At 46.7% G+C, this 27,993-nt stretch overlaps 1 pseudogene; it reads right to left on the bottom strand.

Moving 5' to 3' along the window:
• Positions 1 to 341: 341 nt before the first annotated feature.
• On the bottom strand, positions 342 to 27,993 carry LOC139707867 (ruvB-like 1; annotated as a pseudogene).

The raw sequence follows: 27,993 nt of genomic DNA, 5'->3' as shown, positions 1-27,993 counted from the left end.
TGCTGTCATGGGGAGCTAAGAAGAACCAATTCAGAGACAAATCTGTGTTCCCACCTATGCCAAGGGACAAGGTGCAATGTCATTCAGTGTCCTCATTGAAGATGAAACGGGCTCTGCTGGCCTCTGGATGCCAGTGTGAGGAACCTGACACTCAGGTCACCAGAGGGGCCCCACCTCCTCAGGCCTTTGCTCCCCACGGGAATGTCGAGCCTCAGAGGCCCATGGAGACCCTGCCCATCAGGGACATGGCAGCTGCGGCCTTCAGTCCCCCTGCTGTCTCCTCCCAGGGGCAACATGCACTCCCTTCATCCCATCCTGACTTGTGACATCATGGGAGGGGACAGACCCGGGCAGCAGGGACAGCTGGCAGCACCTACCTGATAACACAGTGGCCTCGATTGGAGGCAAAAATCACGATGGGGGCAATGGAAGATTCCAGAGCTCAGTGCAGGGAGTTGAAGCCCTCGATGTCCAGCATGTGCACCTCGTCCACAAACAGCATGCTGGGGACCCTCTCAGCCACGCCCTGGTCGATGCACTTGTTCACCACCTTGTTGACCTCGCCTTGGGCAGGGTCCCAGTCAGTGGGGGAAATGTCACCTGCTCTCTTCTCCACACCTAAATTCAATCAAGACCCAACCCTGCAGCCTGGTTCTCCTACTGGCTCTCTGACCCAAGGCTGGGTACTGGACCCATTCCAGGTTTGGTGTCATCATTTGTAAACAAGAATCATGCCAGTTGTGGTGGCACACGCCTATAACCCCAGCAGCCTGGGAGGTTGAGGCAGGAGAATCACAAATTGGAGGCCAGCCTCCACAACGTGGTAAGGCCCTGAGCAACTCAGTTGAGACCCTGTCTCTGAATAAAATACAGAATAGGGCTGGGGATGGGACTCAGGGTCAAGAGCCCATGAGTTGAATCCCTGAACCCTCATCTAAAAAAAAATAAAACAGGCATCATCGCCCCCAAATGCCACAAAACGCCTTTTGTGGAGCTGTGTGGGGCACAATGACCAGGAGCTGCCCCATCAAGCCCTGACCCTGATGCCAAGACACCTCATTTGGGAGCTCCAGGGAGATGTGTTTTCAAATGTGAATTCCCCTCTGCTGCACTCAGTCAAGGAGCTCTTTTGGGGGCCGTGCATGACAATGCTTAGGTTAATGAGCTTTCCATCAAGTGCAGTTAGAATCCTCTCCCCAGGAAACCTGAGCAAGGAGGGTCAGAGCAGGCCCAGCCTTGGCCCCAGAAACATCAGCCCTTACAGAACAGCAGGCCCACCTCAGGTCTCAGCCCTCACCTTCCAAACCAGCGTCCCCTGTCATCAGGATGGAGCTGTTCCCAAAGAACCGGTATCTGAGGCCTGTCCTCGCCCAGAGCCATGATGCATGGCTCTCAAAACCGAATTCAGAGACAGATCTGCTCTTGGCCACTCATGGAGGAGCTTAGGCTGCTGCAATGCCTCAAGGCAACAGTGGATTCATGTTGAACTTACATTTTCAGGGAGTAAAGTGGTAATGGTCCGGAGAAGGACACAAAATTAGGGAAGAGCCAGGCGCGATGGCACATGCCTGTCATTCCAGCAGCCAGAGAGGCTGAGGCAGGAGGATCACAAGTTGGAGGCCAGCCTCAGCAACCTAGCAAGGGCCTAAGCAACTCAGCCAGGCCCTGTCTCTAAATAAAAAATAAAAGTGCTGGGACGGGGCTCAGTGGTCGAGGGCCCCCGAGTTCAATCACCGGCATCAAAAAATAAATAAATAAATAAGTCCATAAAGGAGCAAGGGAGACCCACTCCCTGGTGTCAAATTCGGCACCTTTCTGGGACCTCAAGAGAAGCAGATGCTGACCTCTGTGGGGCCAGAGCACACAGTGTGGCCATGGCTTCTAAAGGGAATGAAGACCCAGAGCCACGCAGTGGGAGGCGCTCAGAGCCAGGAGCTTGTCAGAGAAGGGCTTCAACTTGGCTCCAGGCTTTGGCTTTGCCATGTGTCCTACCTGTGATCTCTGTCTTCTTTGGCTTCATCAACTGGCCCATCATGGACAGGACATCTTGTCCCCCTGTACCTGAGAGGACTTTCTAAGGCAGCTACCAAAGCTCATCCTCCTTCCTCCTGTGGGTCCCTGATGTCATTCAACTTGGAGGCCTGAGGTGGACAGGCCCAGCACACTCCCCTGGAAGGGATGAGGGGCTTCTGAACTCAGAGGGATCCCCTTGAGGTTTCCCCTGACCTGCAAGAATCAAGCAGAGTCGTGTGTGGTGGAACATGTCTTTAAAAATCCTGGCAATTTGGGAGGCTGAGATAGGAGTACCGCAATTTGGAGGCCAGCCTGAGAAACTTAGTGAGGTCCTGAGCAACTCAGCAAGACCCTGTCTCTAAATAAAATATAAAAAGGGCTGCGGATGGGGCTCCATGTGTAAACACCCTGGGGTTTAAGCTTCAGTACAAAACAAAACAAAAAAAACCTCCGGCCAAGAAGGAAGAAACTCCAATCTCAAGAGTCTCTGGCCTCTCCTGGGAAAAGCTCCAAGGGACTAAAAGAAAAACCAGATTCCCAGCAGAAAGCCCGTTCCTGGTGGGGAGGAGGAGGCCCCTTCAGGATGAAGAGCAAACCTGACTCTCTGTCCAGTGGGGCCCAGAGCAGCGCCAGCTGGGAGCTGGAGGATTTGGAGCTCTTGCTCTATAGAGGCCAGAGCCTCCGTGAGGCTGTCTGAAGCCCTGTGAAGGCTCCCGCCAGGAACCCCCAGCCCGGGGTGGAGAGCAGCCCCCAACAGGCTGGCAGGCGGCCAGGGGCAGACAACGCCCAGAGATCAGCGGTGACAGCATCTGGACATTGGGACAAAGGGGCCGAAGCTCATGTCGTGCTCATTGCTGAGCCTCTCAGAGGGCTTTCAGGAGGACAGCACGGCCCTGACAACTGGTTCCCAGGGCCTTGGGCATGTGCTGGCCCAGCAGAGCCTGTCCCTGGGGCCTGGTGTTGGCCACATCCAGGTCATGCAATATCCCATTCTGGATGACCTCCTTCTTCTTGTGCATGTCGCCCTTGGGCAGGGCATGTCCTCATCGGCCTCCAGGGCGAACTCCGTGGCCTCTGCCTTTGCCAGCAGAGCCATGGGGCACCGGGACCACACAGAGCTCAGTGACAGCCAGGTCTCCGCTGCCCACCGAGGGCCCCCAACAGCAACCTCTGCCTATTCCCCACAGCCGGGGGCCCCGCTTTGGCTCCCAGACCCGCCCGGGCCACACCTGAGACTTTCTGGAAGATTCTCTCCCTTTTCATTTCACTCCTGATAAAGGAGCATCCAGGGGACTCACTGGAGCCGGGGTCCCGGGCTTTTCTAGGTGGTGATTTATGGGTGACACGAGGCCTTAGGCTCATCCATGCACCAGAGAGGTGCAGCCACCATGGGACGCAGCAGCAGATAGAGGACGAGCCACCTGGTGCAGTCCCCAGGTTTAGGACTCAGGGAGGGACACCAGGGAGATAAAGGAAAATGGAAGATGCTGCCTGGTGCAGTGGGAAGGGACAAAGGCTATCTGGTCCCTGTCCCCGACAGGGTTTGCGTCTTGCACACTCTGCCTGCTTAAGTCATGAGGAGAGGAAGACAGAGAAATCCAAGGTGACTTAGGTAAAGGGACAGCTGCTGACCTTCCCCCACCCACCACCAATGAGCAAAGTGACACCCTAGTTACCCAGTTGTCCCCCTGGCAGACCCTCATGTGTAACACTGTCCCCGGGGAGCATACCTTCACAGCCCCGATGTTGGCCTCCATGTAGATGACGTCATTGGCCTCCACTCGCTCCTTCTGCAGACTTTAAAAAATGCTGGAGTTCAGCTAAAACCAAACCAAACCAGACAAAGGGGGACTCAGACCACCATGATGCATGTTCCAGTTCCTCCTGACCCCGAGGGAAGGCACCTTTCCGGAAGAGACCTGAGAGGCCAGGCACAGCAGTGCACACCTGTCATCCCAGGGGCTCGGAGGCTGAGGCAGGAGGATCGCCAAGTTGTAGGCCAGCCTCAGCAACTTAGCAATGGGAGACTCTCTCTCAAAACAATACAAATCAAAATAAAAAGGGCAGGCTTCTGGCTCCCTGCTTAAGCGCTACGGGTTCAGTTCACAGGACTAAACATTCATGGGAACGAGGTCCCTTGGAAGGTCATGACAATATTCTAGAATTAAGATGGAGAGTGTAAACAATGTCATGCATCAAAATCCTGTGTGCTACACAAACTTAAAATGGGTGGATCATGTTCACAACTGCACCCCAAGAGAGCTGCCAGAAGCTCAACAGGACCTGGCCTCTTTGGCCTCGTTGGGGCACTGGCAAACAGGAGCAGGATTGGGGAGTCCCTAGGCAAAAAATTCATAAGCCTCCTTCAAACTCAGACACTTCACAACTCCACACAACACACCTGAGGTCCTTCTGTCCCAGTATCTCATCCATGTGGAAAAACTGCCCAGAAGGACATGAGTTTTGGGGGGGCTGGGGGTACCAGGGATTGGGCTCAGGGGCCCTCAACCACCAAGCCCCATCCCCAGCCCTGTTTGGCATTTTATTTAGAGTCAGGGTCTCCCTGAGTTGCTTAGGGCCTTGCTTTGGCTGAGGCTGGCTTTGAACTTGCGATCCTCCTGCCTCAGCCTCCCAAGCTGCTGGGATCAGAGGTGGGTAGCACCTTTGTTTTGGAAGACAATTTTCCTCTTCTCTGTTAGGCTCATTTCTTTGAGAAGCTGGTCGAAGCAGAGTGATGGATGGCTCAAATTTCCACTGTGTTTCTGTGTCCTCTCTCCTACAGGGAAGAGGACAATTTTTCTCTTTTCACCTCAGGCACTTTTATTCGGTTGATTTTCCAGAAGAACTTTCTCAAGGTGTTATTCTTGAGAAGGGGCCACCTTCTCAGAACCTCATTAATCCAGGATGGACAGGATGTGATGAGGGATTAAAGAGATAAAGACAGGTTGTGGAGCCAAGCTCCTGAGATGAAGGCCCCATTAGGAAACAGAAAAATAGCCCTTGGAAGAAGTGACATTTTCATGATCTCCATAAAGCTGTGACCAAGAAACTACCTCAGAGGATCAAAGAATCATCAAGTTATAAAAGGGGGAAAGATGGAGAGATTCTATGGTGGATGGAGAGTGGTCTAGAGATGAGAAACTGAGCCCCAGAGAGCTCAGAGGACTCTCAGGGGTCACCCAGCACCAGAGGACTCACAATCACCCTGCCCCTCAGCCAGCACTGGACACAGGATGACTGTGGAGCCTCTTTCTGAGCCTGAAGACTTGATCTGGAAAACAGGGGAAATGAGATTCTTGGCACCTGCACACACGGGCACACAGCTGTGATGAGCCACAGGTAAAACACCTCCCCAAGCTCACAGCAGGGGACCTGGCCATGCAGCAGGGGAGGTACAGAGCTAGTGTGAGTCAGTCATAACACAGTGGATGAGTAAAAATATTATGAAAAAGAAAGAAAAAAGAAAACAAAATTATGTCCACTTAGACTTTTTGGGGAGGTGAGGGGGCAGTTTGGGGATTTGAACCCAGGGGTGACTTATACCTGAGCCACACCCCCAGCCCATTTTGTATTTTATTTAGAGACAGGCTCTCACTGAGTTGCTCAGGGCCTTGACTAAGTTGATGAGGCTGATCTCCACCTTGTGATCCTCCTGCCTCAGCCTCCTGAGGGGCTGGGATGACAGGCATGCTCCACTGTACCTGGCTGGCCAATGGTTGTCATTTGGGGGATGAGATGGCATTAACAATTTCTTGACTTAACCACACAACTCACAGAAGCAATGAAAAAAGAAAGACCTACCTTATGAAGGGACCTATGTCCTAGTCCTTACGAGGTGTCCCTTTATACTACACGGTGTTATCCTGAGTGTCCCATATGGCATCAACAGTGCAGAGGCCAAGGAAAGGGGGACACAGAGGTCACACCACCTGCCTGTGCCACAGTGCTGAGGACAGGGCTCAGGACAGACTCCCCTTGAGCTGTGTGGTGCCCTTGGCTGTCTTGAGCCCTATGATCACGTGGCTGATGGTCTTGCCATGGGGTTCTCGGTCTCACATGACGTCAGCTCCATCACCTTCCCCTCATAGACCTCCTTGGCCTCCTTTATCCACAGCCCTGGAAGGGATGGCCGATGGGTACATGGTGAGAAGTGGGACCATCCTTCTCTTCACATACATCTCCTCCTCACCAACAACCTTCTTACCTCAAACTGCCACAGCACAAGAACTGACAAGTCACCTTACAGTACAACCCAGTGACAACATCATGGGTGGAGAGCAACTCTTCTGGGAGCGGTGACACAGGCCTGTCATTCCAGCTCAGGAGGCCGAGGCAGGAGGATTGTAAGCTGGAGGCCAGCCTCAGCAACTCAGTGAGGCCCTGATCAACTCAGGGAAACCCTGTCTCCAAATAAATTCAAAACAGGGCTGGGAGGTGGCTCCGTGGTTAGGATCCCCGGGTTCAATCCCTGGTGCCCCTCCTCAAAAAAAAAAAAAAAAAAAAAAAAAAAAGGGTCGCTGCTCTCCCAACAAATGGGGAGGCCACAAAAGACTTCTGCTGGCAGGTGGCCATCAGGATCCCTGTGAGCTGATATGGAAATATCCCAAAGGCAGAGACACACAGCCACATGATCAGACACTCAGGCCACTTCCCTCGGTTCAAGGGGTGCTGGGAGCAACCACTAAATATGAAATCAAGTACTCTTTACTTATTAAGTTCCATAAGGTAATATATTTAAACATTATGTGTGTTTTCATAAATTGGTAAATGGAAAAATGTTTAATATTGCTTTGTGTCTGTGTCTTTGCTGAAATAAGGTTACTAAGTGTTAAGATTCTATCGTGTAGTTTATATACAAAAAGTAGAAAAATTTTCAGTTGGGTTTCAATTATAGTATTATAGTATCATAAAAACATGAAAGTCTTTCATCTTATTAAAGTGGAGTAATTTGTCTAAATCAGAAATTTTATAAGAGTTGTTTCAAAATGTGAATTTATAAAAAGGGTTAACGGTTAAAAAAGAGATAGAAAAAGATTCAAGTTGTGGAAATATATTTTAATATAAAAGGTTAAAGGAAAAAGAAATGTTTCTAGATGAGATAATCTCTGTGTGGTAATGTAAAAAGTTGTAAAATGCCGTTTAAAAAGATTTTGAGGAAACTAGACTTACTTTAAAAGCTTGAGAAAGGAAGAAAGAAGAAAAAGGTATTTGTACATGGCAGATTGAGACAAAGCTTCTCAATGGAGTTAAAAAAAAAAGCCTTTGGTTGATGGGCAGCCATGTAAACTAACATTGAAGCGATTTAAACAAAATCTAAGCCTCGTTTAAAAGAGTGAAGTTGTAGGTGGTGAAAAAGTACATTTAAAAGTACAGAATAGATGATAATTAAAAGGCTTTAAAAGGTTAAATTAAAGGTGGTTAAAATGCCTTCATGATGGAGGAAAGAAGCTTAGTTAATCTTAAAGGCATTGCTTAAAAAAAATGAGAAAATAATAGGATAAACGATAATTAGATAAAGAAGATTAAAAATTTAAAGTGAAAAACTTTAAAGACAGAAGTATAGAAAGTTAAAAAGAAAAAAAGATAAAGAAGATGTAGAAAGATAGAAAAGATGTAGGAAGACAAGAATTTTAAACCCACAAAATAGGAAGAAAAAAAAACTAGGAGGAAAATAAGCAACTAAGGGTAAAAATACAAACCTTAGGGGGAAAAAAAAACTAGAAGATAGAAATAAGATAAAAAATGGTTGAAAATATCAAGTAAGGTATTGCAGATAGAAAATGCAAAAAGCTAAGACAACTATTAGATACAGACATACTTATTAAAGCAAAAAGAGGGAATTGAAAAGGGGTATATATCCCCCATAGATAAACTTAAAATAACCCTTTTTACTCTAAACTTTTTAAATTTGGATTCATCAGGACTTAGTGCTGCAGAAAGACATATGTATCCAAAAAATGTACATAAGCCTAAAGTACTTTGGAAAGATATTCTAACAGGACAATGGAAAGGTCCTGACCCAGTGATTGTCTGGAGTCGGGGGTCTGTTTGTGTTTTTCCACAGGGAGAACAGCAGCCCATTTGGATTCCAGAGAGATTAACTAAAACAGTCTCTACAGATCGAAAAGAAGATGATTTGACTCAAATCCATAACAGCTGATATCCAGAACTCCAGCTTGGCCATTCTTACATCTGCAACAGTGATTAACCAGGATGCTTTTTTCAATAGCTATTTTATTATTGCATTTTCCACATCATAAGGTTCTATTTTTATTTTTTGAGCTCATACAAACCTAGGTTAATGTTTTTCTGATCAGTTTTATTTTTTGACTGTGGAGTTTTTAAACATTGCAATGGAGATTTCACCTAGGTAAAGCTACAAGGCCTTTACTATTTTCTTATGTGTTGTACGTTTGTGTACACTCTTGTGTTTTGTGTTGTATGTCTGTATGTGCGTATGTCCATATTTCTTATATGAGGAGCGCTCATGAAAAAATGGATCCGAATTATTATTATTTTTAATCACGTGATTTAAATGGTTTAATTTAAATTAGGTAAACAGCTGTTAAGGATTGTTTTTAAAGGTGGTTAACAGATCTGTTTGTTTACTAGTTTAAATTAGGTAAAAGGCTGTTAAGGATTGTTTTTAAAGTAGGTTAACAGATCTGTTTGTTTACTTTCACCTTTCCTTTTCATTATATTTAATAATTCTTTTCAGGATAATGTCTTTTTAGCATCATTGCCAGAATTCCCATCTCCATCCCAGTGCCGGTGAAGACAGCTTCTATGATAGCTATCACAGTAAGCTGTATAAACTGATGCATCAATGAATATAACTCAACAAGTAATGCTCAATCAAGGAGTCAACTTACTTTGGGAGGAAATGGATTTTGGGAGGAAATGGATATATTGATAGATTCCTCTGCTTTGAACTGCTTGCAGAACTTGCCTGGACTATGTAACTATCGTTTGGTGCAGCGAATTGTGGTAATGCTGGCATATCTTTGCTGATGGTGTCACTAGTGATGCAATTTTTATTTCCTTGCCAGCGCACCCCATGTTAATTGTGGTAGTGCTGACATATCTTTGCTGATGGTGTCACCAGTGATGCAATTTTTTCCCAAGGAGCCGTCAATTGGCTTGGTGTCATGGCATTTCTGTATCCTCCTCCCTTCTGCTAGTGATGGTCTAAAATTTGGGGGCCAATGGCTTATGCTGGACCGGTAGTCAGTGACGGGTATGATCCAATTACAGTGGTATCAACCTAAGACAGGAGGCTGATGCCTAAATGTCAGTTTTCCGATGACGGGTAAGAACCATATGTTGAATTGGACAACCTACCAGGCACGGTCCTTAAGCCACATTGCTTGTTGTTTAATTAATCAGAAGGGGGGAGATGCTGGGAGCCATTAGCCAAGTAGGTATGACAATTTCCTTGCCAGCGTACCCCATGTTGCTGACATGTTGCAGCGACATTGAATGTAGGTGACCTTGCTCAAGGACCAAGGCAGATTAGGGTGTTCCCGGTTTTAAGATAATCGTGTTTAGGGCGTTCCCAGTTTAGGTTCCAGGTTTAAGGTTTAAGATTATTCCTCCTGGGAATAGGGCGTATCCTGCTGCCTGAGTTCCCCTTGAGTTCTCACGGGATTTAGACAGCATTCTTTTGGAGGTAGAAGCCCAGTGGGTGTGGATTTGGGCAGAGAACGTGGATTTGGGCAGAGAACGTGGATTTCCCCAGAATGTGATGGTAGACGGCTGGTGTGAGTTCGGGAATAAAGAGTTGCTGTTTGAATCTACAAGCTGTGTGGTGGCTCGTGATTGTGTGCCCAGCCAGACTGCGGCATTTGTGCCCAGCCAGACTGCGGCATTTGTGCCCAGCCAGACTGTGGCAAAGGGGGGCATTATCTTATCACCCTGTCCCTTGCCTTCTCTTCTCCAGAAACCCAACCAGGACAAGGACACTCAAGACTGGAAGCTAAGGGCCAGCTCTCCTCTGCCTGTGATCCACCTGAGAGCCTATAAGTGGGGCTTGTGGAAAACATCCAACAGGGTAGCCACATTCTGTGTTTGATGAACCAAATTCACAGCTCCTGAACCCCAAAACAAGCTTCCCAAACAAAGCCCGAAGCAGCTGTGCACACCTCGAGTCCAAGTAGCTGCAGAGGCTGAGGCTGGAGGATCATGGGTTAGAGGCCAGCCTCCACAACACTGAGTCCCTGAGCAACTCAGGGAGACTCTGTCTCTAAATCAATGCAAAATAAGGCTGGGGACGGTGCTCAGGGGTCGACGGCCCCTGGGTTAAATCCCTGGTACAAAAAAAATAAATTTTCCAGACAACATGAAGGTATCAGAAAACTCTATCAAGCTTGGAAAATTCTGGGCTTTTAAGCCTACTTTGATTTTTTTAATAGAACCATTTCTATTTTGCAAAGAGGAAATTCCTCCAAATGGAATGCCTGCCCATACTCACTGTGAGGGGACAGTGACATTAAATTTCTCCAGGAGAGGAAGAAAGGCATCCCCAACTCTCAGCCACTCATATTTGTCTAGAAGTTTCTTGGTGGTGACAAGTAGACAGAGGAAGGCCCAGTGGACCATGGGCCCAGCTTTTGGCCAAGAGAGAGGCTGTGGGCGCTGTCTCTGGCCAAGACAGCACAAAGGACACAGGTTTCATCTGCTGGCTCAGGTTTCTAAGTCCCTGACAGGGACTTTATCACATCAAGGAAGTGGCACAGACGGGGACAGATGACCCTCTCTCCCTCTCTCTGCAGCTTTGCAGGAATTCAAAGATGTGGGAAAAGCAGGCTTCTGTCTGAGGGGACACCACAGCTTGCCCTTTATTCTGTGGTAGGATCTAGAAATTTCTCCTCACCTGCTGCCACCAAAAGCCCTGCTGTGTCCCCCACCACACCACTCCAGGGGCCACTCCCATCAAATGTGCCTGGTGACCTCTACTTTTTCAAATTTTAAAGCATTTCAGTTCCCACTGAGCCACTGAAATACAAGCAACTGTGTGAAGGCCAGTTTTATCAGGTTTTTGTCTCACAAAAATGGGGGTTTTAATTTTTTTTTTAAGTTGTAGATAGACATAATTTCTTTATTTTTTTAATTATTTTTATATGGTGCTGAGGATGCAACCCAGGGCATCACACATGCTAGGTGGGTGCTCTACCACTGAGCCCCTGACCCATCCCAGAAAAATGGTGTTTTTTAAATTTAAGTTCTTAAAATATTAATATCCAGGTATTTGAAAGGTAGTAATATCTTACTTGTCACATATTTTTCTTGGTTCCTTTTTGTACCAGGAATGGAATTCAGGGGCCCTGAACCCTGGAGCACCATCCCCAGCCCCTTTTATATTTTATTTAGAGACAAGGTCTCACTTAGTTGCTCAGGGTCTGGCTAAGTTTCTGAGGCTGGCCTCCAACTTGCTATCCTGCTGCCTCAGCCTTCTGAGCTGTTGGAATATGGTTCATATGTTTAACTTATGAGTTGAATAAAATCACTGGCACATGTTTAAATAAGGAAAAGTAATCCAGGCACCGTAGCACACATCTGTAGCCATAGTTACTCAGCATACTGAGGCAAGAGGATGGTTTGAACCCAGGAGTTCCAGGATTGCCTGGGAAACATAGTGAGATCCTGAAAAATAGGACATGAAAAGGGAAAATAAAAGAAGATATGAAGAAATAAAAAACAATAGAGAGAAAATTTTTAAACGTAAAACCCAGTTGTATACATGTATAATCCCAGCATCTCAGGAGGCTGAGGCAGGAGGATCGAGAGTTGGAGGCCAGCTTCGGAAACTTGGCGAGACACTGTCTCTAAATAAAATATTAAAAGGGCTGGGGAAAGGGCTCAGGGGTGAAGTGCCCCTGGGTTCAATTCCTGGTACCAAAAAATAAAAATAAAAAGCCTAAGTTCAATGTGACACAAAGCTTAGCTTCTAGACACAAGTTCAGAATTAGAACTCTTCAGTTCAGCATTAGTGTCACACAGGGGCTAGGGGTGGCTCAGCAGCCATGGTCTCAAAAGGAGAGAGAGAGAGAGAGAGAGAGAGAGAGAGAGAGAGAGAGAGAGAGAGAGAGCCTGCCCCATACTTGAGTGCTTACAGGGACCTGCTGGGGAAGATCAAAGGCAGAGCCAGTCCCACAAAGAGGAACCACAGGAAGATAGAGTGCCAGCCACGGGGGTACCAGGTGGCTGTGGGGGGTGAAACAGGGTCCCATGATGTCTCCCCACTTCCAAATGCTGCACCCTCCTACTGCGTTTTCTTTCCTTCAGCATTAAATCAAAAGTTCCCCAAGTAGACTGCTTAGTCTTTTTATTTATTTATTATTCGTTTGGGTACCAGGGATGGAATCCAGGGGCCTTCGACCACTGAGCCCTGTCCCCAGCCCTTTTTATATTTTATTTAGAGGCAGAGTCTTGCTGAGTTGCTCAGGGCCTCAGTAAGTTGCTGAGGCTGGCCTCCAAATTGTGTTCCTTTTACCTCATCCCCCTAAGCTGCTTGGATGGCTAGCTACTCTTGCCTGTCTTGTCAACAGCACCAAAAGAACATGAGCATTTTTAAGATGAAAGGATTCAAAGCACCGGAGAAGCAACAGCCATCTTTCACACTGATGTGATACTCACCAATAGCCCTGCGGAAGTTCTCCATCAGCACCTCTGTCTTCTTGATCTTCATGAAGTAAACTTTGCTCCCCACCAAGGAGCAGAAAGGCACCTTACTCCCCAGCTCCTGTGCAATCGCCAGAGAAAGGGCTGTCTACAGAGGCAAGAAAGGAAAGGTTTTCATTTTACAGTCTTGAAAACATAATTCAAACCCATCTATAAAAATATTTATTCAAGAGGCTGAACATGGTATTGCACACTTGTGATTCCTGAGACTCAGGAGGCTGAGGCAGAAGGATGGCAAGGTGGAGGCCAGCCTCAGCCACTTATCAATACCCTGGGCAACTCAGTGATACCCTGTCTCTAAATAAAATATATAAGTTTGGGGAATGGGGCTCAGGTGTTAAGTGCCCCTTGGTTCAATCCCTGGGACCAAAATAAATAAATAAATAAACAACACTAACAAATCAGGAAGGATTTATTACATGACCTTTATTTTATGTTAAAAGGCCAGAAAATAATGGATAATACATGAGGCCAAATCTGTAAGCGGTGGCTTGGTCTGCACAAGCTCCCCCTGACAGTGCCCTGTGGTCAATTATAAATTGATGCTCAGTAACATAACTTTGGTTGGCAGATGCTAAAGAGAACCTGGTGAAACAGACATGTCATCAAATACCAAGTTTTAGAAAGCATATGCTCTCAAGTGGGTCCAGGACTGGGAAATGCCATGGCCTCTGAGTGCCATTTCATCCTCCCTCATCTCTGAAATAAGAATGAGGTCAGACCCTAGGTGTGTAGGCCAAGCAGAGCCTCCTGAGATGCTGAGGGCCTCACTAAGTTGCTGAGGCTGGCCTCCAACATTAGATCCTCCTGCCTCAGCCTCCCAAGCTGCTGGAACAAGGCCAACTGAAGCTACTGCTTCAAAGATGGACCAGGGAAGGCTCCTCTTTTCAATGCCCGTTTGGTTTCAGCTCTGAGCAGCCGACATGGGGGATGATCAGCGAATGCTGTCAGGAAAAATCCACTAGCCCATGGGGCAGAGGTTGGTTCTAGTTCTGATCTTCTCCCTGTTTTCTAGGGTGGTCTTGAGCACACAATAGTGCTAATGCTGGACAGCCTCATCTGGCGAACTAAAATACTGTTTAGATTACAAGAAGCCAACAAGCTGCCCACAGGATGGTTTGATTGGGACCATGTAGTTTTATATGTGCCTTTAAACTTGGCTTTTGTGGGGGGGGATTGAACGCAGGGGCCCTCAACCCCTGAGCCCCATCCCCAGCCCTATTGTGTATTTTATTTAGAGACAGGGTCTCCCTGAGTTTCTGAGGGCCTCGCTTCTGCTGAGGCTGGCCTCAAACTCGCTATCCTCCTGCCTCAGCAACCCAAGCCAGCCACTGGGATTAAAGGCATGTTCCACAGTGCATAGCTCTTGCCATTTTTTGAACCCTAGGAACTTTCCTGTTAAAATCCAACTATTTGGTTTCTGTTGAGAAACCAGGTCTGGACACAGTGGCCCTCTTTTAGTGAAAGGGCACCACATCCTTGGGCTTGAGCAAGTCACTTTGCTTACCTCGCTGCCCGAATGCTTAGGCACCTGAGTTGGCAAGCCCAAAGCATGTGTTCTAATAGCAAAGGGAAAATGAACACAGAGGGATGCGATTCCAACACCATGAGGCCCAGGGGAGGCCACAGGTGGCAGTGCTCATCTGTTTTATTTTGATGTTCCTGGGAATGGAACCCAGAGCCTTGTATGTGCCAGGCAGCTGTTCCACCACTGAGCCTCAGGCCCAGCTTTTCTTATTTAGAGACAGGGTCTCACTGAGCTGCTGAGACTGGCATCCACGTTGAGATCATCCTGCATCATCCTCCCATGTTGCTGGGTTTACAGTTGTGAGCCACTGTGCCTGACTCTTCCCTGTTCTTTCACAGCCCCCAACTCCCCATTCTCAGTTTCCAGTGTCAAAGACAGTGCCCACTAGCCACTGAACAGCATCCCTGCCTCCTTCCACCTAATACTGAAGGGGTGACCATTACCCTTCCATTCAAATAGAAACAATACTTGGTTAAGAATGGCTCCTTTTCTGTCCAGCTTTCTCCAATTAAAAGCTCATGGAAGGGGCTGGGCTGGGGCTGGGGCTCAGTGGTGGAGCACCCGCCTAGCATGTGCAGGGCCCTGGGTTTCTTCCTCCGTGTGACATAATAATAAATAAATAAAACAAAGGTATTCTGTCCAACTACAACTAAAAAACTATATTATAAAAAAGAAACTCATGGAAGAAAGGCACATATACCTACCCTTTCCTATGGAGCTCTTTATATCTCACTGATCTTTCCATAGCCTGTCATCTTGAAAGTCTAACTTGTATTTTTTTAATATTTTAATATTATCAGGCCTCCCAGCTGATCAATCACTACCCACCAAGACACATCCCAGACCTTTATGTTGTTTATTTTTGAACAGGGTTGCATTATTCATATTTATTTTTAAATTTTTTTTTCTTCGAAACAAGTTTAATTTTGTTCCAGCCCTAAATTGGGGGAAGAACTTAAATCTTAAAAAATTCTCAAAAATCAAGCCATTATAAAGTTAAGCACCCCTCCCCTTAGCAATAAATATTGAACTGATATAGGTGACGGAACTAATATAACTGATTTAGGTGTAGATGGACACAACACAATGCTTTTATCTTTATGTGGTGCTGAGGATCAAACCCGGGCCCTGTCCATGCTCTGCGAGCCCTCTACCACTGAGCCACAATCCCAGCCTGCTAACTTGTATTTTATGGATTAAGAAACTGAGAGCTGGGTGTGGGGGTGCACTCCTGTCATCCCAGCAGCTTGGGAGGCTGAGGTGGGAGGATGGCTAGTTGGAGGCCAGGCTCAGCAACCTAGCAAGGCCCTGAGTAACTCAGCAAGACCCTGTCTCTAAAATAAATACAAAAATGGCTGGAGATGGGGCTCAGGGGTTAAGCACCTGAGTTTGATCCCTGGAAGCCCCCCCAAAAAAATAGGAGAGTCTTTTCTCTGTTTTTTGGGTACAGCCTTGCAGTGCAGGTTGTTTGGCAGCATCGCTGGCCACTAACACTGGAGTCCCCCCATCATGTTTTGAAAACCACAAGAGATGACTCTCCAGATAGTGGCAAAGATCTTCTGGAGGGCAAAACCAGCCCAGGTTGAAAATCACTTCAGAGCTAATCTCACCTAGCTGGACTTCCAGAAAGAGCACACAGAGAACAGGAACAGGCCACAGCTCAGGGGTTCAGAGCTGGCGACTGTCCACACCAACGACACCAAACAGTGAGTCTCAGAAAGCCCTGTGGACATTAAGAAAGGGAAATCAGGGGAGGGCGCCCTATCCAAAAGTACCTCCAAAACATCCAGAAAGGAAGGTTCCAACCCTGAAAATCAGACTTCTTAAGAGCAACACTGGAAGACAAAAAGTACCAAATAACACTGAGTAAAACAGCACTGAAGGAAACAGCTATCATGCTGGTGCTGTGGCGCAGGCCTGTCATCCCAGCAGCTCGGGAGGCTGAGGCAGGAGGATCAAGAGTTGGAGGCCAGCCTCAGCAAAAGCGAAGCCCTAAGCAACTAAGTGAGACCCTGTCTCTAAATAAAATGTAAAAAGGACTGAGGATGGGGCTCAGGAGTCGAGAGCTCCTGGGTTCAATTCTTGGGGTTCAATTCTTGGTAACACCACCCCAAAAAATGGAAGACGACTTGGACAAGCTAATGTTCCTGTAAGTGCACACTGTATGGCATTCCAGCCTCAAAAAATTTCCCCCAGACACAGGACTTCTTCATCCACCATCAGACACCACAAAACACACCCTGGCAACTCCATATGTACAACTTCAAAATTAGAATTCAAGCTTTTTTCACAGATGATTGTGTTTCTGCTTCTGAAAGGTCAAGTGGCCTGCCCCAGGCCTCCCAGCTGATCAATCAATACCCACCAAGATGTAGCCCAGACCTTTATGTTGTTTATTTTTGAACAGGGTCACATTAAGTCACTTACAGCCTGGTGAAACTGCTGAGGCTGGCCTCCAACATGTGATCCTCCTGTCTTAGCCTCCAGAGTCACTGAGATGACAGGCAGGGGCCACCACCCCTTGTAAGAGCCCACTTCTTTACATACAAGAGTGCAGGCTCCTACTCTCCTGTGCCAAGAGGCCCTTCCAGAGAACAAGCCATGCCCAGACCAGGAGCTCTGGGAAGCCTGAGGATCTGACCAATCCCCTTGCAGATCCCAACAAGCTCCACCATGTGTCCTCTTTTGTCCCCTGGAAAGCCCAAATTGGGGGGAATTATCAAACCCTCTGCCCAATTCCAGCATTTATAATCAGTCAGCAGTTTGAAGCTCAGACTCAACTGAGCCATTTTGTGCCATCAGGAGAATTCCTGTTTCTCTGCCCAGAAAACACTAGAAGCCCCTTGAAGATCAAAATTGTGTTTCTGTTATTTGTCAATCATGCACGTAGCCAAAATAGTGGTGGGCAAATTTCGCATTCAAAAAAATACTGGCTGACTCATTTTCCCCCTCCAAAAATGTGCCACAGAAGATTTTTAAATATTTTTTTAATTGTGCATGGACATAATATCTTTGTTTCAATTTTTTAATATTTATTTTTTAGTTGTAGTTGGACACAATACTTTTATTTCACTTATTTATTTTTATGTGGTGCTGAGGATCGAACCCAGGGTCCTGCACATGCGAGGCGAGCACTCTACCACTGAGCCACAGCCACAGCCCATCACAATTTTTTACGAGGCCCTGGACCAACAGAAATGGATTTTCAGCTGGGCGCGGTGGTGCATGCCTATAATCCTACCACTCAGGAGGCTGAGGCAGGAGGATCACGAGTTGGAGGCCAGCCTCAGCAACATAGCAATACCCCCAGCAACTTTAGCAAGACCCTGGCTCTAAATAAAATACAAACATGGGAAGTGACTCAGTGTTGATTGCCCCCAAGTTCAATAACTGGTTAAAAAAAAAAAAAAAGAAGAGAAAAAAAAAGGAAAAGAGATACATTTCCCAAGCAAAGGAGACTTGAAAGAGTTCAAGGACCATCCCAGAGACCAGACCCCTCTTAGGACTTTCCCCTCCCTCTGACCAGGATGATTTTCATTCTAGAAGTATGAGTTGAGATCAGATTCCTTTCTTAAACACACATGTGACCCACGTCGCTAAACAAAGACTAGTTAAGATGCATATTCCAACTAGCTTCAACGTGAGAATCGTCCTCTTGGGCAGCAGAAATCAACGAGAACACAAGCACCTTTCCAGTTCCCAGGGGTCCGGCCCACAGCAAGGCTCTTCCTGCCATTTTCCTGCTTTCAATTAATTCTTCTATGATGTCACATGCCTGCAGCACAGAGGGGAGAAATGGTCACTATTACTGTGTTTCAGTGGGGAAAAAAATGCAGTCCCTGGTCCAAACAATTTACAGACTTGTCCAACCAACCCTGAGAGCCAGCACCCTCCAGGCACAGCTCTGGGTGCCCAGACAGTGGAGGTGAGAGAGGAAAGTCTGCTGGGCACAGTGGCCCACACCTGTGATCCCAGGGACTCGGGAGGCTGAGGCAGGAGGATCTCAGTTCAAAACCAGCCTCAGACAAAGTGAGGCCCTGAGCAACTCAGAGAGACCCTGTCTCTAAATAAAATGCAAAATAGGGCTGGGGAGGGGCTCAGGGGTTTAGGGCTCCCCCCGCCCTCCAAAAAAGACATAGACAAGAAACCAGAGGCTTTTCTTTGGCCCTTTCTGTTACTAGGAGACTCCAAGGCCACAGTCACAAGCTCATATAAATTGCAGGTTTCTGTAGCTGCTCAGCCTCCAGGGAGACCATGGGCCATGACTCTAGGGTCCAGCAGCTTAGAGGTGGTGGAGTGCAAACCTCCAGCTGTCATTACTAAACTCGGTGGCCTATAGATAGGCCATTTTTTTCTGCAAATAATAATAAAATAATAATAATAATAATAATAATAATAATAATAATAATAATAAATACCATAACTGAAGGGACTTGGTACAGTTGCCACTTAACAAAAGTAGAACTTACTGGTAAAAGGATGGTTAGGGTTAGGGCACGATGGTGCAGGCCTGTCATCCCAGGGCACCTGGAGGCTGAGGCAGGAGGACTGTAAGGTGGAGGCCAGCGTCAGCAGCTCAGCCAGATCCTGTCTCGGAATAAACACAAAAGGGGCCACAGTGTGGTTCTGTGGGCAGCGCCCCCGGGGTCAACGCCGGGCACCAAAGTGACACTGAGTCGGGGCGAATGCCGGGAAGGTCCCCACGCCCCCCAGCCCCGCCCGCCATCCCTCTCATGCATTCTCCTGGCCCAGGAGCCCCGAGGCCGCCTGCTTGACCAGGGCACTCTCGTTGAGGCCCAGCCCCTTCCCGTGGCTGTGCGAGGCGATGCGCGGCATCTTCGTGGTGCTCTCCACCTCCTCGATCTTCAAAGTGCCAGCCAGAGCCCAACCAGTGCAGGAGCCACTACCCTGCACCCGCCCAGGGGTTACCAAGGGCCATTACAAGGGCGGCTGGCAAGAGCCCGCCTCTGTCGGTGCCCCATTGGAGGATATTGGAACACCGCCACTCTCCATTGGCTCAGGCATGTGCTCATCGCAGCTGCCGGTAGAGCTCCGCCCACACACTTCCCGCTGTGGCTCTGGGTTGACTTCCCTGGCAACAGGTTCTTCCAGCTAGCTCTGAGGGTGTGATTGCAGGAGGGAGCCAAGAGTTTTGCTGCCTGGCTGAGGAGCTGAGCCCAGGGGGTGGGTGGCCCCGAGGAGCGTTATTCTGGGTGTTTATTTGGTACCAAGGATTAAAACCAGGGGCTCTAAGTCACTGAGCCCCAGCTCCAGCCCATTTTGTATTTTATTTAGAGACAGGGTCTCATTAAGAATCTTAGAGACTTGCTAAGTTGCTGAGGCTGGCCTCCAACTAGCGATCCTCCTGCCTGAGCCTCCAAAGCCGCTGGTATTAGAGGTGTGCGCCACCATGCCTGGCACCTACTCAGAATCTTAATAAATGAGTGAGAATTTATCAGAAGCAAATGGCATTGCACCATTTTGCAGATGAATAAAATGCATCCAGAGAAATACAGAACTTCCAGGGATAAGTGAGTTCACAGGAGGGTGAAGACACGCCCGAGATCCAGCCCAGCTGTGGGGGCTCCTGACTCCCATGTGATTTCTTTGTCCTCTCTAGTCTGACTTTAAAATCTAATTATTTTATTCTAATCATTGACATCATTATTCAGTCAATGTTTGCCTCTATCCCTATACTGCTTTACATTATGAAGGTGGAGAACACATATTTACCATTTTAATTTTAATTTTGGAACGTGGTACACAGTCTACAAACAAGCTTCTAGATAAGACTTCTGATGAATTCAAAGAAGGTTCTAGAAGATATCCCCCTGCACACGCACACACAGTGTTGAATCCATGCTCTTTAGTTTTATACTATGGATTGAACCCAGAGGCACTTCACCACTGAGCCCCATCCCCACTCTTTTTTTATGTTTTATTTACAGTCAAGGTCTCACTGAGTTTCTTAGGGACTCAGTTGCTGAGGCTGGCCTCCAGCTTGCAATCCTCCTGCCTCAGCCTCCCAAGTCACCGGGATGACAGGAATATGCCATTGTGCCTGGCTTCAATTATATTTTTATCCACTAATAGGTACTAAAATGCCAGATCAATGCAATGAAACATACACCAATAATCCTATGGAGAACTACCTTCCAGAACCGTGCACTGGACAAACCATCTATCCCGTCTCTCAGCTTCTCACTCCCATCAAGTTTCACCTTAAGTCATTCCACCTCTCTTCTCTCCAGCCCAAGACTGAGGCCCTCAGTCACTTGGTTCCCAAGTCTTTTGCTCCCTGCCTGCCTTGACCTCTGTCCCATCTTATCTTTGAACCCCCAAGCCTGGGATCAAGCCTGCCTTTCCTTCTGTACTGCTGCTCAGGAGGAGAAAGTCACCCAGGGTTCCCCAGGAGCCCTTGTGTCATCATAGCCTCCGACCTCAGCTGAACACTCACAGCTGTGCAAGTGATGATCTAATATTGTATTAGTTAGAATGTTAGTATAACTGCATTAATGGAGAGATTCAAAACAATGGTGGGTAAAGCAAAATAGAAGTTATTTTTCTCAGTTGGGCATATTGCCGCATGCTTGTAATCACAGGGCTCAGGAGGCTGAGGCAGGAGGATGTCCAGTTGGAGGCCAGCCTCAGTAACATAGTGAGACCTAGTCTCAAAATAAAACATTAAAAGGGCTGGAGATGGAAATCAGTAGTTAAGCACCCCTGGGTTCAAGCTCCAGTACAAAAAAAAAAAATTATGGCTATCTGCAAGGGATTTCCAAGAAAGAAAAGCCTGCTAGAATTACAGGTCTGCTAGGCTTAAAAATCTGTGCCACTGCACATGGCAATTATAACACTTTAAAGGCATTTTCTGACCTCAATTTCATCTGCTTTATGTGGATCAAGATTTAGAAGAGGCAACTTCTTCTGCCCTGCTCAGAGAAGTGGTTGGGAAACTCAGAGTAAACTGTAAAAAACCAACATCATAAATGCAAGAAAGATTACAAGTTGATGATTTTTAAAACAAAGAAGACTTGCTCAAATAAATAGACATTTTCCCTCAGTCATCATGTAGCTGGAGGAGGGGAAGCCAAAGAGCTGCCATTCTCCCAAATGATGCATCTTGAGAATGTGTCTCTGAACATGGAGCAAGTGAGGCTGCTGCTCTGAATTTCCAAGAAGAGGCAAGTGTATCATCCAGAGCGATCTGGTGAATGCAAGAGTCCAGTCAGCAACAAAAACAAACCTGTAAAACTGTAGAGCCCGGCGCAGGGGCACACATCTGTAATCCCAGTGGCTCAGGAGGCGGAGGCAGGTGGATTGCGAGTTCAAAGTCAGCCTCAGCAAAAGCGAGGTGCTAAGCTACTCAGTGAGACCCTGACTCTAAATAAAATACAAAATAAAGCTGGGGATGTGACACAGTGGTTGAGTGCCTCTGAGTTCAATCCCTGGTATACACCCCCTACCCCCAACAAAATCCTATGTTAGAGTTCCTTTTGAGGCCTCTAAATTAGATCCTGAAGAGTTCCCAGAGTCTTTTATGAGAATCTTTGAAAGCCAGGCACAGTGGCACATGCCTGTAATCCCAGTTATCAGGGCAGCTGAGACAAAAGGGGCATAAATTCAAGACCAGCCTGGGCAACTTAGGGAGATACTGTCTCAAAATAAAACACAAAGGCAAGGGATGGAGCTCAGTTGTAGAGCATCTTTGTATTCAAGTCCCAATTACCAGTTTAAAAAAAAAGATGCTTTGCAGTAAGTGACCCAGTGACCTACACATTTCTACTTGTATGTGCACACACATATGCACACTTACCTTAAATGACACCTGTCACATGTATGTATGCAATCTGAAATTTGCACCTTTTGCTTGCTGGTTAATTACTTGAAAGTCTCACTCTCTGTGGGGAGAACTTGCATCAGCCCCTGAGAATCAGTCATTTTGGGGAGGAAGATTTATAACTTCCTTGGTTCACTTGTTTATTCAACATTTATTTATTGATTGTGTGCCTACTGTGTGCCAAGATTGAGGGTACAACAATGCAGAAGGATTACAACTCTTCCCTGCTGGAGCTTGTTTGCTAGATGATAAAAAAAACCTTATTTTTTTTTTTCTTGAGGATTTTGTTGGGGGGATGGATACCAGGGGTTAAACTCAGGGGCTCTCCAACACTGAGCCACATCCCCAGCCCTGTTTTGTATTTCATTTAGAGATAGGGTCCCACTGAGTCACTTAGTGCCTCACTTTTGCTGAGGCTGGCTTTGAACTTGCAATCCTCCTGCCTCAGCCTTCCTAGCCCCTGGGATTAGAGGCGTGTGCCATCGCACCCAACTAAGGCTAACTATTTTTTAAAAATATATATTTTTTAGTTGTAGTTGAACACAATACCTTTATTTTATTTATTTATTCTTATGTGATTCTGAGGATCAAACCCAGGGCTTCACACATGCTAGTCGAGCATTCTATGGCTACAACCCCAGCCCCTGAGGGGTGGGGGTGATTGTGGCTTAGCGGTATTAAAAGTTAGCCCTAAGGCTAACTTTTAATAGAAGATCATGAGAATAATAGTTTAAACAGTTTAGAACAAATCCTGAGAAGAAAAAAGATAGTACAAATGAAGCCAGAAAAATAAGGGTCAAAAGTGGTTTGGCTAACATGCTGAAGGAGAGAAGGAAGGAGTCAAGGAAAAGGATAGAATGTATAGTATGTGCAAAGGGCCTGAGGTGAGAGAAAGCTGGGTGGTTGCAGTGAAAAGTTGTCACAGCTCCCGCAAAGAACCAAAGGAGGCATTATAACCAATCCCATCCCCTTTCCAATCCATCTTCCTCATTGCCTCACTGGAGAACCTCAAGCAAAGGGCTGTCTGTGTTTATAGATTCTCATCTGCAAAATGGGAGTATTGATAGCACAGATCTCATGAGATTGTCCTGAGAATTTCATGTCAGTAAGCACTGCCTGTCTGGCCTAGAATGAGGCCATGAGACAGCTGTTACCAGGCCTCACTTCCTTCTCTTCCTTTCCCATCTCTCACCTTCACCACTGTCAAGGTCAATGCCATTTTAGAGAGAACCAACCACATAACTCTAAATTCCCTCCTTTCATTCAGACACTCCCCCATCTCATGTTCCTTTGAGACAGACTTGTGTTTGCTTTGTAGAAGAATACTGCTTTAGGTCTACAAAGGAGACAGTATGCTTTCTGTGCACTTGTGCTTGAGATTGAACCCAGGGCCTCAGAATTGTGCATTTTTGTTGCATTTAATGATACATCTATCTGTGGAATCCATGTTTCCCTGGACATCCTGTCAAGGGGGCAGTAAGGAAGCAATGGCCATGTACTCTCCTTGAATCTGTCAGGTAGCCAGGTGCAACACATGCAACCACCCACTAGTATAGGTCTGGCTGCTTCTTTCCCAGTGTGCCAGTGTCTGGGCAGATTGAAGGCTCCTTCCCCAGGAACCTAGTCTTTAGGTTGTATTGTTGTTGTGAAAAACCAGCCTCTATCTCAGAGCAAAGCCTGTCCAAGGAAGGGATATGACCTTTGTCCTTGGAAAAACCCACAGAGCACTCCTAGGCACATTCCCACCCTGCTAAGTTGTTTATCTACAGGAGAGATCTGCTGCACCAGGTGTCCCTGACTCAGTCAGGCTAGGTGGGGACCCATAGCAGCCCCCTAGCAGCCACCAATCAGCATGAGACAGGGAAATACCTGGGATGCCAGTGGTTTATGGTGGTTGATAACAAGTTGGGAAACCATGTAGTTCAGCACATATACCCCTCTTGGCTTAAACCAATCAGATCAAATGAATACCCCTTTTGTACTGACCAATCACCCCTACCCAACTTGTTCCCTCCAGTGAATGTGCTAATCATGTTTTAGAGTTGTTATTTGATTTTCCTGCGGTGTGTGATGATTTGCTAAAAGAGGCTATGATGTATGTGAAGTCCTTGCCCTTTCCAAAAAATGTATAAAAATGCTGCAAACCCTGGGCTCAGGGCCTCTCAGCATCACCAGTTGCTGTGTGTGCACGAGGAGGACCGAGCTAGCTCACAATAAACACCTCTTTGCTGCTTACATCGATCTTGGGTCTCTGGTGGTCTTTGGGGGTCCTGAATTCGAGCATAACAGTTCATGAAACCTCCCATGCAGGCTGTTTGGGACTGAAAGAGGGCCTACCTGTGTCATGGAAAGGGAGATAGAACTGTAAGGGTCCCGCAAAACGTCGGAGAAAGAGACCACCAAAGTGACCACTCATGCAATTGGCAGAAGGGGGATTTATTGAGCCAGCATGCTGGGGCTCCGTGCCCACTCAAGAAGGGAAAGCAGCCCAGAGCCCCGAGCAGGGGCTGAGCACTGCTTAAGTACACTTTTTGGGGAGGGCGGAGGGCTTTGTATACATCAGAACAAATCATCATGAGGCGTGGGAAAATTGAACAACAACTCCTAAACATGATTAGTTCATTCATTGGCGGGAACAGGTCAGGCTGGAGTGATAGGTCATTCCTAAGGAGGGGGTTACATTTAAACTGATTGGTCCAGGCCCTGCAATGCCTATGTGCGACCACACAGAGCCCTAAACAACCAAATAGTCAGGGGAAATATTTACTGGGTGGTTCTAAGCATTGTCTTAACAGCTACAGAAATTTCGGGTTTTTCAGGTAGCATAGAAACCTAACAATACCTCCTTTACATTTTAACTCAGACCTTGCAACTTAGAAACTTTTACAACACCCGGTCTTTTACCCTTTAACTTTTACGCTTTAACTTCAATTTCTTTTACCCTTACAGAACCTGCTCCTATCTTTTGGTGGTCAGAAGAGAAACAGGAAAGAAGGTGGGTCCATTGGCAGCATCTAAAGCCTGTACCCCAACATTTCTGTCCAAGGCCTGGTGGCCTTGCAATGACTCTGATCTGCCAGTTGAAGCTGGCTGGACAGCCCTACCTGTCTAGAATTCTTCCTGGCCCATCCTGCCATGAAATAAGAAATTCTGCACTCAAAGAGGGGGCTGGGGCAGGCAGGATGTCCTTGGAGGTCCTTAACAGCTCTGGAAGTCTTCACACAGGGTCTCTGGAAAAATGAGAGGTGATGTTCCTGCAGAAGAACCATTAGAAACTTCTGTGTGATGGTGACACATACCATTTCTTCTTCCATAATCATCCATGCTATAGCCCTGGCTCAGGTCAGACAGCCTGCCATGCATGCACTTTATTTTAAAATACCTCTTGCTTTATCTATATCTATATCTGTATCTATGTATCAATCTCTCTCTATATCTATCTACCTACCTATCTACCTATCTATCTATATATCTATATATCCATACATCTATATATCTATACATCATATCTATCTATATCTATATATCTGTATATCTATATATCATCTATCTATCCCTGTGAATTCCTGAACTCCCAGTCAGAAGAAAGCACTCAATTCTGTCTTTGAGTATGCTGATGGTGATGTGATTTCTCAGACAGAACCCTCTGAGCTCTGCAGCAGAAACAAGCCCCCTCCTGATGTAATTTAAAAGAATAGCCTCCCAATTTTCTCATCTCTTTGCTGGATACACCTTATCCAAGGACAGGATAAGCCAATGTTTGGTTAAATAGTTCAGAGGTTAATTCTCAACAGATGTGAGAACTTTTTTTCTTACATTCATCCACTCTTAGAGGGAATCTGGTCAGCTCTTCTTGCTGGATTCACAAGGCTACCTTTGGCCCACATGTTCCCCACTCTTCAGGCCTTCACACCTACATTCAATCACTGAAAGATAACAGAACAAACGACAGGAACCCTGACAGAAATGCAGGAAAGCTAAAAGAAAACCTTAGCTATAAAAAGGAGAAGAAGACCCTTCCACGGATACCACCTCTTGGGTCTCCTTCTTCCTCTGAGACGTCTTTTCTGCTGTCCTTTAATAAACTTCTACTTTCCACTCTGACCTTGCCTCAGCGTGCTTCTCTGGTGTTATACTTCAACATTGGGGAACCAAGGACTCGTCACTGGTAAACAACAACAACACTGGTGTCCGAAGAAGTGAGGATTTCTGTCCTTTTTTGTATTCTAGGCTTCCTTTGTTCTCATGCCTTTTCTTCTTATTTTTCTCTTTTCTGAATCCTTGACTAGGCCTAGAAATAGGCCAAGAAATTCTTGTTGGGGTGGCCCAAAGGTGGAACACAGGTGGGCTGAAGGAGGAAGAGCAATACAGAGAGCGAAAGACAAATGAACCACCTTAAAGCTTCCTGTAAAGAGGGGGAATTCTTGGGACAGATTACCTTGGTTACAGGTGGAGGGGTGAGGTTCTTGACAGGGGTCAAAGAAGAACTCTGAGAGAGTTAAAATTCTTCCCTTATTGGACAGTCTCCAAATGGTTGGAATCATTCAAAATCGGTCTTCTTGATTTTGCCTGACTCAAGTTATCTATCTGTACTGACTGCCTGTCTAATTCTGGCTTCATGAAAACATTTGCTTTTCAATTTTCAGTATTTTCCCTATAATTTAACATTGCAAAAAACAAAGAAAAAGGAACCATTAAATCATCAAGGAAAACAATTAATGGAATGCACTTGGGCCCCTTCCCTTCAGTCTCTGGACACTCTCTCAGCATTCCTGCTTTTTTTTTCTGCCAGGGTCACAGGAAGCACCTGGGGTAACTGTGTTAAGATGATGAGAGTCACGGCCTCAAGAAAGAGTGCTTTGTAAAGTGATCCTGAATAAATAGTGAAGGAGAGAGCAGAGTTCAAAACTAGGATCTCCTAAGCCCTCAGGCACAGAATAGGCTCAGTATTCATTTCTAGTTTTTTTTTTTTTTTTTTTTTTTTTTAATCTTCATACAGATTTCCAGATTTGTATTAATTTGCAGATCCACTGAAAGACCCAAGCAACCTCATTCTTCTTGGGACCTCATTTTGCTCTGAAACTTAACCTTTGACCTACTATAGTCCTAAAGTCAGGAAAATACCACAGAAAAGCTCTGTGGAAACAGTTCTAAAAAAGCCGCAGATGATGATCGCTGAAGATAGGCCAAGATATTGTAATATCTGAAATTCCAGATGCTCCCATCTAGGTGTGGTGGCCAATATCTAAACTAGAAGCCCTGCAGCTGGGCTCCTGCCCCCCTTGCCACACCCTCATGGTTTAAACCAATCATTTTACTTGCATCAAACCCTTGAACTAAGAATCCTTTCCATATTCTTAATCCGCTAATCCTGTTTTAGAATTGTTGTTGGATTTTCCGCGGTGTGTGGTGATTTGCTAAGAGATGCTGTGATGGATGTGGGGTGCCTGCCTTCCCCAAAGAGTGTATAAACTGCTGCAGGCCCTGGGCTGGGGCCTCTCAGCGCCCCCAGTTGCTGTGCATGGAGGACTGACCTAGCTTGCAATAAACACCTCTTTGCTGCTCACCTTGATCTGGGTCTCTGGGGGTCTTTTGGGGGCCGCAAATTAAACATGACAGCACCTGGGTTTTAATCCTTCCAGGTCACGATGGTTGGTGGAGAGGATTCCAGGAAGGGCATATGGATAAAAGGTCCTGATCCTGGGCTAGGGCTCAGTGACCCAGACCAGTCCGCTATCCCTGGGGTGAGGGCGGCGGAGTGCAGAGAGGAGGGAAGACTCGCTAGTACTGGCGGTGGTGGGGCCAACACGTGAGCTGCAGGCAGCAGCAGTGTTCGGTGGGGGCTGAGGAGGTTAAGGGGGGGTATTTGAGGAGGTTGAGAGCGGCAGAGACCAAGGCCGCAAGGGGAGTGGGTGGGGTGGGTGGCCCGCAT

Source organism: Marmota flaviventris, chromosome 12 (assembly GCF_047511675.1).
Source record: "Marmota flaviventris isolate mMarFla1 chromosome 12, mMarFla1.hap1, whole genome shotgun sequence".
Taxonomy (NCBI): Eukaryota; Metazoa; Chordata; class Mammalia; order Rodentia; family Sciuridae; genus Marmota; species Marmota flaviventris.
The sequence above is the reverse complement of the archived record's forward strand: the minus strand, read 5'-3'. Positions and strand labels throughout refer to the sequence as shown.